General features: G+C 48.4%; 1 long non-coding RNA gene across 1 annotated transcript; it reads left to right on the top strand.

The window, feature by feature from the left end:
* The first annotated feature begins 5,406 nt into the window (after positions 1–5,406).
* Positions 5,407–11,560, top strand: LOC116562470. Its single transcript, XR_004273961.1, has 3 exons — positions 5,407–5,621; positions 6,792–6,998; positions 10,600–11,560. It is a non-coding gene; the product is annotated as an uncharacterized LOC116562470 (long non-coding RNA).
* Positions 11,561–12,154: the final 594 nt, after the last annotated feature.

Consider the following 12,154-nt stretch of genomic DNA (forward strand, 5'->3'; position numbering starts at 1 on the left):
TCGAGACCATCCTGGTCAACATGGTGAAACCCCGTCTCTACTAAAAATACAAAAAATTAGCTGGGCATGGTGGCACGTGCCTGTAATCCCAGCTACTCAGGAGGCTGAGGCAGGAGAATTGCCTGAACCCAGGAGGCGGAGGTTGCGGTGAGCCGAGATCGCGCCATTGCACTCCAGCCTGGGTAACAAGAATGAAACTCCGTCTAAAAAAAAAAAAAAAAAAAAAAAGAAAATCCAGAGCCTACATGAAAAACACCTTAGGAACTTCCAGGAAAATTCTCAGGCCCCGTGGGCTGTGTTCATAAAAGTGTGTGATGGTGCCTTCTTCCATTGGGCAAACCACATCTGAGTATTGTTCTGTTCTGTACCCTGTATCTTCTATAGGACATGGATAAACTCACAGTGCTTTCAGGGAAGGTGATCAGAAAGGAGAAGACCCTCAAGGTTATGAGATGTGGGAAAAAAAAGGAAGCAAGATTCCATTCATGCCACCATCCACCTTTCCACCCAAGCCAGAACCTTCTTACTAATTTTAGATTCTTGTACTTTACTCAGCCTCTCTGGGATCCAGGCACCATTCTCCATTCCCCAGCGTTCCCCCCTGAGTTCTAACACCTGCTGCGTCTCCCGAGGCTTCCTCTGGGCCAACTCACCTCCACCCATCTCCCACACAGCTCTCAGGGGGAGCTTTCCAAGATGCACCTCTGTTTGTGGCCCTCCCTGTTAAAATCCTTAGAACACTCATGCATTCCCCGTCTGACCCAAGCCTTTCATGATCTAACCCACGGTGACGGCCTCCTCCTAGCTCCCCATTCCCAGGCACCCCGGGTTCTGGCCAGGGCACAGGCCCAGCAGGTTCCTCACCAGGCCAAATGCCTTCTCATCTCCAGGACAGAAACTCAACTTCGAGACCTCAAGGACAGAAACTCAAACTCAAACAAAAAGAGAAATGACCGACATGAATATAGTAGTATATGCCCAAATAGAAGGTAGCCCTCGATGAAAAATATGTCCCGGTAAAATTTCTGCCCCACCCGTTGCTTCCTAAGTTGAATATGCATGCTTATTGGGATAGGGAGGAGATGGCAGAATAGTTCTAACTGTACAGCCTCTCAGTCTCCTGAATTCAGAGGCAAGACACAGTTTTTGTCACTAGTAGAAGATCCCCAGGGAAGTCCCTGAGGGGCTGTGGCCCGGGAATAGGAGCATACTCTGATTTGCTACCCTGCACCAGAGAAGGACGGCACTGCTCTGAAATCCTACTACTACGTGGAGGGAGGGAAGGTGGCTCTTAGAAGGAAAGGATGCTTGAAGACAGACCACGATGACTTCTTTCTTGCAAGCCTTCCCTAACCTCTTCTGGCCTTCCCCAAGAGTCAAGCTCATCCTCCTGGGTACTTCTGGAAGTCCTCATGAATACCTGTCTTCCAGCATGAGTTATGGCACCACTGTGGTTTTTTTTTTTTTTTTTTTGATGATGAACCTTTTCATCCATCCAATACAAGTTCTCAGCAGGCAACAATTTTGTCTGTAGGGGTCATCTTCTGTCCGCCATCCATAGCCACCCTCCACCCTCTCCCCACTGCTCTCCCATATGGATGGCACCCTGATGCCCTGTGCCCTATGGGTTCTGGGGGCATTTGGCCAATGTGGCTCATTATCAGCAGGAGATGAGAGCAGAGTTCTTGGTCTCTCTGGCTGCTTCCCTACAGGGTTCCTGTGAGCTCATGGCCTCCTGACTGAAGGCTACAGACCCTCTGTCAGGAAGTCCTCCCCACATAGCTTCAGGTGCTGGAAGCAGCTCCCCTCCCTCAGCCCTTCCCGCCTTGTTCTGCTCTTCATGGCCCTGAAAGCCTGCTCTATCTCCTTAGGGTTCCCTATACTCTGCCCACACTGAATAGACAGCTCCTTTATTAAACTCTCCTCCTACTACCAATTGGGGTGTTCCCCCCAACACCCTGATCCCTGCATGGACTTTGACTCACAGTGTCCTGTTCATGTTTGTTGCCCCAGGATCCAGCTCAGTGCCTTCCACACCATAGCCACTGAATAAGCTCACGGATTATGGAATGATTAAACATCAGCTGGATATAGAAGTATTGAGACCTATATGGAAAATGGATCAGAGGAGTAGCCTTCAAAATTTTTTTGACCAGGTCTCATGGTAAGAAACATTTCATATTGCAATGCAGTAAACACATCACATTTATATATAACTGAACAAGAAGTTTCATGAAGCAGTGCTTCTACGTGCCGTGCTCTGTGATCTTTTCTATTTAATTCTGCTCTATTTCAATTTTCAAATGAAATTCTCATTAGGGTCGGCTGCATTGATTTCATGGCCCGAGAAATGACTGCAAACCACAGGTTAGGAAGCACAAGCCTAGTGACATTTAGCTTTCCCTCCAGGTTGGAGAGTCTGTGATTCTGGAAGTAGAATCTGAAGGCACAATGAATGAGGGTGCAGAAATGATGCAGTGACGATGCATTTAGTGGAAGTTGACTTTATTGCCTTGAAAAAGCAAAGGAGGCCAGGTGAGGTGGCTCATGGCTGTAGTCCCAGCACTTTGGGAGGCCGAGACAGGCAGATCACTTGAGGTCAGGAGTTCAAGACCCACCTGGCCAACATGGCAAAACCCCATCTCTACCAAAAAGACAAAAAATTAGCCAAGTGTGGTGGCACACTCTTGTAGTCCCAGCTACTTGGGAGGCTGAAGCAGGAGAATTGCTTGAACTTGGGAGGAGGAGGCTGCAGTGAACCAAAATTATGCCACTGCAGTCTAGCCTGGGCAACAGAGCGAGACTCTGTCTTAAAAAAAAGAAAAAAAATAACAAAGGAAATTGCCATTTTATCTTCAGTTTTTCATAGAACTCTTACTCAGAGTTGGCTTTGTTATAGGTTTAACCTAATTTGGGAGCGGGAGATGGGGAGATTGGAGGGTTTTTGTTTTTGTGTTTTTGGGGGACAGGGTCTCGCTCTATTGCCTAGGCTGGAGTACAATGGTAAGATCTCTGCTCACTGCAACCTTCACCTCCCAGGTTCAAGGGATTCTCCTGCCTCAGCCTCCTGAGTAGCTGAGATTACAGGTGCCTGTCACCACACCTGGCTAATTTTTGTATTTTTAGTAGAGATGGGGGTTTCACCATGTTAGCTAGGCTGGTCTCGAACTCCTGACCTCAGGTGATCCACCTGCCTCGGCCTCCCAAATTGCTGGGATTACAGGCGTGAGCCACTGTGCCTGGCCCTGGAGTTCCTGATGTCCATGAGCAATTTTAAGCATTGGGTTCATAAGCATTAGTATCTAGGAACCACAGGCCCTGAGAGCCAGCCATGTCCATGAGGGTTCAGGGTGAGCCTGATGCGGAATCTAATCTGGTGAGCTTCCCTCAGGCTTCCTGGAGCTCATCCCTGTGTCCTTGTTGGCACCAGCAGCTTCTCTATAGCAAATACATTTCTCAGTGTCCTGGTTATGTGCAGGGCTAGACCGAATGCACAACACAGGCCCGTCTGCATTGCCAGGGCTCTGCGACCCACTTGCAGTTGGGTATTCTCTCAATGCTTCAAACTCTGCCTAAGTCTGTGATCTCGTCCACCTCAAAAACTGTATGATTCTATTTTAAAAACTGAGCTATGTATGTTCTCTAAAATGGAATCTCCCCTCTTAATTCTCTCCCTGCCATTCTCTTGGTATCTAAACCGTAAGGCTAAAAGGATAGATGATCATAGATATTATATAGTTGTGGTTCTGAATCAAATTCCCAAATGCTGCCATCATGTCCCTGCAAGGTTCCTGAGAGAGAAAAATGCAAAAAAGGTAAGCCTCAGTAGGTGAGCATATGGCCGGGTGGGGGCATTGGGCCCAAATTTGAAAGGGGAGCCCTGGCAAGCTGGGCAGACACCCTCATTTCCTTGTTTACTTGTCATCCTTCAAATTCATTTCAGCATTTACAATCTTTCAAGCATAGGGGAGAAAACAGTGAACAAAACCGAGGCCCTGTCCTCCTGAAGCTTATATTCTACTTGGGGAAACAGAAAAAGAAAGAAATAAAGATATATATACCAGCATAGGAGATGGTGGTTAGTACTGTGCAGAAATCTGCTATGGCACGTGGTGGGCAGAGTGTGTGTGTGTGTGTGTGTGCACGTATATGCTTTATTATAGTTAGTGGTGTTAGTGAGGGCTTTTTGAGGAGTGACATTTGAAGAAAGAGCTGAGTGAATTTGAGTCATGGAAATACTGAGGGGAAAAGCGTAGGTGAAAAGAAGAACATGTGCAGAGGCCTTTGGCCTCCCACGGCGGGTGGAGGCAGGCCTCGGGCCCTAACGTCATGGTCTGCGCAGCGTTCTTTGTCCTTGTCCCCCTCACCCCTTGCCAAACCCTGGCCACTTTTTGGACACATACTCAACAATTTTTAAAATTATTATTTTTAACTGTGGTAAAATACACATAAATTTAACATCTTAGCCATGTTCAACTGTGCCATTTGGAAGCATTAAATATATGGATTGTTTGCAACCATCATCGTCACCATTTCCAGAATGTTCTTATAATCCCAAACCAAAACTCTGTACCCATGAAACACCAACTCCCCATTCCTTCCTCCCCTGAGCTGCTAGCAGCCGCTGTTTCCTCTCTATCTCTGTAAATGGGACTACTCCAGCTAGGTATCTCACGGAAGTGGAATCGCACAGCATTTGTCTTTTTGTGACTGGCTTATTTCGCTTAAGCATAATGTTCTCCAGGTTCATCCATATGGTGGCATGTGCCAGAATGTCCTCCTTTTTCAATGCTGAACCGTGCTCCACGGTGTGGATGTGCCACGTTTAGTTTCCCGGTTCATCCTTTACTGTTGGTGGACAACGGGGTTGCCTCTGCCCTTGGCTGTTGTGGTTAAGGCCGCTGTGAACACAGCTGTGCAAAGATCTCTCCAAGTCTCTCTTTCAGTTCTTTTGGGGGCATTCCTAGAAGTAGATGGACAGTTTTAGCTCCCTTTTCCTTGAGTTGATCCACTGTGCTTTGCATGTGGCCCCTTATTAGTTATGTCACTGTCAGGGGACTGTCTTGATTGGCTCACCTGCTTTCCTCCTCTCAGCAGTAAGTTCCTGGGGGACAGGGAGCAGTGTTTGGCACTGCACCCCCTGATGCCATGGATGGTGCAGTCTCTGCCCCAGTAGGCTTTATGCAGCGAGCAAGTCTGGAAAGGTCTGCTCCAGGAGGAGGGGTGGGCTGGGCTCAGCAGAGCCGGCTCCTGCTTTGTATTTTTACACATTGGGCTTCTCTGATTTTGTTGGAAAGGAGACTCTGTTCCTGAAATAAAAATGGGGATAATCCATCTGGCTGTGAGGGAAATGAAAACCCACGGAGGCTAAATGTCCTGCCTGCTGTCCAGGTGCAGAGAGGGCTGTGGCCGGGACCAGGGTCGCAGCTTCCCTGTTCCCTATCGGTGCTGATGCTGGGAACCGAGAGTCTTCTTTTGTTTTCCCTCTCACCTCTGGCTGCCTCTCCTTCCCTGCAAAGGTCAGAGCAGTGCCAAGGACAGAAGAGAGGGTAGACCCAGCCTTGGCCATGCTAGGCTGGGCAGCCTGGCAGGTAGAGCCAGCAGGGGACACAGCCTGGCAGGTAGAGCTTGCTTTCCTGTTCACAATCTTCAACCAAGTTCAGGGAGATCTGAGCACTGAGGTCTTCAGAGCCGCTGCAGCCCCAGGTAGCTCAGGAGAACACCTGAGTGCAGGAGTGCAAAGCCTGACGTTCTTCAGGCTCTGAGGCTGTCCCTCCCTGTGAAGGTGAACTGCCTTTTATCGGTGTGGACTAGACTGTGTGTATGTGTATGAGTGTGAGTGTGTGTGTGGAGGTGATACAGAAAGGCCTAAGGGGTGTGTGTGTGTTGGGGGGTGAGTGTGTGTATGAGACAGACAGAGGCAGCAGGAGAGAAAGAGAGTGTGATGTAGAGAAGCAGGCAGAACCTTCCTCGTAGAGTTTTGGGGGTTACCTGATCTGAAAAGCTCTTGGAACAGTACCTTGCTCCCAGCAATGGCTGTGTTGATGATTTTTATGGTTAGAGAGGCACAGACACAGAGAAAGGCGGAGAGGGGAGAGTGAGGAAGAAGGTGGGAGGCTGCAGGACGGAGGAAGAACTACACTCTGGAAACTTCAGTGATTTAACAAAAGGGTGGAATCTGGGGAGAGCTCCCTTGCCTACTTGTCTCTGATAAAGCTGATTATGCTTACCTTCCTCTCCCGGTGTATTTTAAACTTAAATAACACAGCCTCCATTGTGTAAAGCAAAATAATTTTCTGGATTCCCTGCCATACCTCAGTGCACTGTGCTTAGGCAATCTGCCTGGCAGTGGGATGGACTGTGGGAGTCTGCCAAGGAGGCTGCATCCCCTCTTGCTGGTTAGGATGCTGCTGTACACCCAGCCTTCCAGGCCTGGCTCCCCCCAATCCCCCAGCCAGCCCCAAATGCAAATCACTTGGGCTTCATCTTATCTTTAGCAGGAGAACTGCTTCCCAGATGTGTAGGATTAATGGTGAATCTTACACAGCGCCCCTGGACAGAGATGGGTTCTGGGTGACTCCAGGCCCTAAAAACTCTTCCGCAGTGCAGGCTAGTGGGGAGCTCTATCCCCGACCTGAGAGTTGAAGGAGCACCCCCTCCCTGCTTTGTGATAGCCCCAAAGAGGCATGTGCGCTTCCCCCACCCCACACTGTCTACTTATTTACAGCGCAACCATCACAGGGGACCTTTTTGGTTAACATTTACAAAAATGCTTTCTGTCTGGTTTCTAGATGGAGACTGACAGGAGCCCAGCTGGGGGGCCGTCCTGCAGGGCTGGCAAGCTCTGGCACTCCTGTACCCAGAACTGACTTTGTCCCTCGCAGCCATGGGGGCTGTACTAACCACATTCTTCCTCCACCTTTGCACTATGAAAAGCAAATAAACAGACCAAAGAACTGTTTGCATTTGCCCCAGATGTTCCCTGGCTGCAGGAAGAGGTCCGTAGGGAGCATGCAGGGAGAGGGGAAGGGAGACAGCCTTCTGCAGGGAGGGTAGGCTGGCTGCCTGGGCCCGGGGGAGGGAGGGAGAGAGGGCTCGTCCAGCCCAGCACAGGCGTGCAGAGGGGCACTTGCAAGCACAGTACATGAAGCCTGAACAGGTGATGGTGTTGGATACCCCGATCCCAGGCATATTCTGCATTTCAAACAGAATAATAATAAGTAGTCTTGTTGGCTCTAAAGTGGCAGGAGCTGCTCCTTAGTAAGAGAAAGACAGAGACAGAGAGAGAAGCAGACACACAGAGAGACAGAGACGGAGACAGAAGGATACACAGAGGAATGGAGAGACAGAGAGAGACACACATATACAGATAGACAAAGGCATAAAGAGGCCCCAGCACCCTAGGGTTATGTTGTAGGGTGGCTTTTTTGTTGTGAAGGCTCGCAGCCTATTTTGCACGGTTGGCCGGCCTTGGCCTCCTGCCACCTGCCGCTGCCACCACCACGCCATCATCGCTGCCCCAGGGAAGGCTGCCTGCTGGCTTCCTCCCACCCCCTTGCCACTGGCAGCAAAACCAAGCTGGGTTATGACATCAGTGACTTTTCCCCTTCTCAGCCCCAGGGGAGATTGGCCAGGTGGGAAAGCTGCAGGAACCTTTTCCAACACTAATAAACGATGAACTCAGGTAGCCAGCCCTGGTATTAGAAACTGGGGGAGACCCTTAATGGGTTTCACTCAGCCTGAAAGAGATCCACGTCTTTCCAAGAGCCAAGTTCCAGTCCCTTTTCAGGGCAGCCAGCCAAGCTGGGAGACTGGGAGCTGGAAAGATGTCCCCTGAAATACAGGTTTGGTGACTCTGACCATGAATGGCCCTGATTCACAGGGAGGGTTGCTCCTCCTTTGCCTTTTGGCAGCACTTGCTGAAAAATAGAAAGAAACACATAGACAGGAGCTCAGGCTGTATAGGCAGGGAACAAATGAGACGTTTTCCTACTGTGTAAAAAGCCCAAGTGTTCCCATATGCAGAGCTTGGAACAATGTCACCAACCCCTCTTCTTCCTTTCTTTTTTCCAAATAACTTCCTTTAAGAGACAGTGAACACCAGTGCTTCGGAGGTATGTCTAATTGCAGACACTTTTTGTTCATCATCATATTGAACGTCATTGTGTATTCCAGCAGCCACCGACTTCCTCAGGAGGAGATTCAGTTGTGCACTAAGCGGCAGCATGAAGGGACCGGGCCAAGCGTGCAGGGTGCTGTGGTCGACGGGGTGCCGCCGTGCTCCTGAAGCCTTCAGGAGCCTCAGCCTGGGAACCCAGGAAGGAGTGGGGCCCCAGCCCACCCGGCTTTCTGCCTTACTGACCTCCAAAGACAGGCTCGTTCACGTCACTGAGAGCCTTCCTCCTGCGTGTGCCTCTCGCTCCTTGACAAGCCTATTTGTGCCTTGTCACTAGAAATGTATCTTTTTTCTCTTCTGACCTGTCCCTGACACCCCTGGCTTATCTCGCCTGAAGATAGGCTATCAAAATGGTAATAGCCAGATGAAAAACAAGGAAAAGTAAGCCATTTCCTATAAGGAATAATACAGATTTTGGAACTGAAGAAATTTCTACTGTTCTCCCAGCATCATTCCCCCCTGCCCTGGGTGTGCTTCTGAGAGGATCAGAGGTGTCATACGCTGGACCCTGGGACTGGCTGAGGCAAAACACAGCTGGAGATTTCTCTTTTCTTTTTTTCTTTTTCTTTTTAAAGATGGAATCTCACTTTTGTTGCCCAGGCTGGAGTGCAGCGATGGGATATTGGCTCACTGCAACGTCTGCCTCCCGGGTTCAAACAATTCTCCAGGCTCAGCCTCCTGAGTAAGTGGGATTATAGGTGCCCACTACCACGCCTGGCTAATTGTTGTATTTTTATTTTTAGTAGAGATAGGGTTTCACCATGTTGGCCAGGCGGGTCTCGAGCTCCTGACCTCAGGTGATCTGCCTGCCTCGGCCTCCCAAAGTGCTGGGATTACAGGCGTGAGCTACTGTGCTCAGCTACACCTGGAGATTTCTTGTGGCTGAAAAAGTGACTCACTAAAAGGGAGAGGTGTAATCCCCTGCATTTCTCTGTGCACAGGTGACCTAGTGTTGGGATGGCAGCAGAACCTGGAATGCTGAGCCAATACGTGGAGGGAAGCCCCCAGCAGCCTGCATTAGACTTAGTGATTAGTGAAAGAGTCGTGAGCGCTTACTGTGCACAGCCACTGAGCTTTTGTTCCTGCAGCACAGGGCGTTCTATCCTGCCTAACACTGAAACCAGCATGGTTACGCTCGAGCTGTAAAGAGGGGTACACACAAGGCCTGCATGTTCTCTTTTAGAGCCTAAAAATGCAGTGGTTTCTTCTTGGCCTTGTTCTGACTAAGCTGTTTAAAATCTGTCACCCCACCAGTCGCCATTGTATTATCTTGCTTTGTTTTTCTTCATAGTGTTTATTGATAATTTATATGCTTATTATGTCTCCTCCACTGGAATATATGTTCCATGAAGGCCAGGACTTGTGACTTAAAACAGAGCCTGGCACAGAATAGGCACCTAATGTATATTTTTGGAAAATGAATTGTGGGCTCTAAATTCTGAAAACAGTTAAGCACAGAATTTTCAAAAAAGTTAATAAAGGTGAAGGCCTTCCTTGCCTTTATTGAATGCTTAAAATGGATCAGTGGTGGGGTAGAGATGGAAGAAGTCACACATGGACTCTAGCTTCAAGGGGTTTCAATCTAAACAAAATATAGAAACATAAAACAAACAGAGAGCAAATCTCTAGTATATAAGAGTGAGTTAAGTACTAAGGGCATACTTAAATTTGTAAGGGAGGAAGGGGAAGAGGCCTGTCGGCGGTATGGCTAACACCAGCAACTCTCTGGAGCGGACAGGTTTGGCACCAGGCTGAGAGCAGGGTTTTCCAACATGAGCTTGCAGAAGAATCACCTGGAAGGCTTCGAAAACCCACACTATTGGCCCCATTTCCAGAGTTTCTGATTCACTAGATCTGGGTAACACTTGAGGATATTTTTTAGACAGAATCTTGCTCTGTTACCCAGTGGCACTGTCATAGCTTGCTGCAACCTCGATCCCGGGTTCAAGCATTCCTCCCACTTCAGCCTCCCCAGTAGCTGGGATTACAGGCATGCACCATCATGCCCAGCCAATTTTGTATATTTAGTGGAGATGGGGTCTCACCATGTTGGCCAGGCTGGTCTCACACTCCTGACGTCAAATGATCCACCCACCTCAGCCACCCAAAGTGCTGGGATTACAGGTGCCTGCTACTGTGCCCAGCTTAATTTTTGTATTTTTAGTAGAGATAGGGTTTCGCCATGTTGGCCAGGCTAGTCTCGAACTCCTGACCTCAGATGATCCACCTGCCTCGACCTCCCAAAGTGCTGGGATTACAGGCCAGAGCCACTGCACCCAGTTTCACCTGTATTACCACGGGTAACAGCCGTGGTCATTCATTTACATATCATCGAGGGCTGCTTTCAAGCTATAACAGCAGAATTGAACAGCCTCGAGACCATATGGACTGCAAAGCCTAAAATATTTACTTGCCCTTTTCAGATAAAGTTTGCTGACCCCTGGAGAGGAAGTCATGACCCATGGCTGGCAGATGGAAGCCTCAGACCTGAAGATTTCTCAAAGGGACTTGCTGCTGAGAGTGATTAATATACGTTTGCAGCTTGCAGCTGAAGCCTGATGATGGCTGTAGGATAAAGGACATCACCCAGATGATATTTTGCCTCCAAAGGTCTGGGCACCAACTGTGGAAGAACTGCAGGGATATTATGTTAGAATGTTCTTGTATCTGGACAGGATGAGAACTGTCTTATAACAAAGTGCAGCCCCCACATCTGAGGGCATGTTTCCTGTGTGTTAAGGCACTTCCAAAGCAGGGAACACCTTCAAGGGCACCGGCCTTCCCAGAAACAGTGTTGGACCTGTGTTGATGTCCTGGAGAGAGGGGACCTAGAAAAAGTCCTTAGCCTTCCCGTAAGGCACAATTCTTCTCCCCTGCAGAGCCTTAAATACTCAAGCCAAGTAGTAAGCACTCTGTGCTCCAGTCTGTGGCTACAGACACACAAGGCCTGAAGCAAAATCAAATAGAATGTATCATCACCACTGAGCCCACAGGAGCCCCCAGGTGCTTCTGAACATCAAAGGAGAAGAAGCTCTCAGAGATCAGGGTGAATGCAGTGTTAGGTGTGTGGCATTACTTCTGGGTCCCTGCTTTGGTTTAATTAAACTAAGTCTGGTGGTAAAGTGGTTCCCAAATGCTCATTGGTGGATGGGCGGCATCAGAATTGTCTGAACATCTTTTGAAAAACACATATGCAAAACTCATATGCACGCATGTTTTCCTCTGAGGGTTTGATTTTCAGCAGGCTTGGGGTGGATTCCTACTTTTAAGAACTCCCCATGCCTATCCTAAGTGATTGTGACTCCCAGGAAGTGAAAGCTGACAAATTGAACCTGTCAGCATGGACATTTACTTATGAAATAAAGGGACATTTATTTCACAGTCTTTCTATGGACTCAAGGTGGTGCTGAATCCACGGGCTCACCTGGCCCCCCAGCTTTCTGTGCAGAATCTACCCATGTGCCTTAAATCCCAAAAGAAGTCGCTTATCATGTGCCGCTGGAGCTCTTGATTGGCTGTGACTGAGATGGGACTTTAAATTCTCACTAGGATGCAGCCGTACTGCCTTCTGAATCCTGCTGATATGTCCTCAACCAAGGGCTTGATTTTCTTCTGAAGAGCAGTGTTTTTTAAACTGTGGTTGAAATCTATCCATGGGTTATAAAATCAGTTGTTGAGGATGCAACCATTTTGAATTAATTTTTAATTCAAAAAATTAAATAGACTAGAAAATTTTAATTTTTAATTCAAAAATAGACTAGAAAAAAATCAGAGTGCATCACGTATAGTAGGGATAAGCGTAGTCCTTTCTGTAAAGCTTGTTTTGAAGGGTATGTTGTGCATTGGGCTGCTGTGTGTTTTTTACTATGTTTCACGGTGAAACTGCTGACATCTCTGCAGTACAGTATAAATCAACAATGGCCCTAACTTACTTAAGGCAGAGGCCATCTCTGCTTGCAGAGGACAGATGGAAAAAGT

Source organism: Sapajus apella, unplaced genomic scaffold (assembly GCF_009761245.1).
Source record: "Sapajus apella isolate SASKATOON/1434 unplaced genomic scaffold, GSC_monkey_1.0 scaffold32, whole genome shotgun sequence".
Taxonomy (NCBI): Eukaryota; Metazoa; Chordata; class Mammalia; order Primates; family Cebidae; genus Sapajus; species Sapajus apella.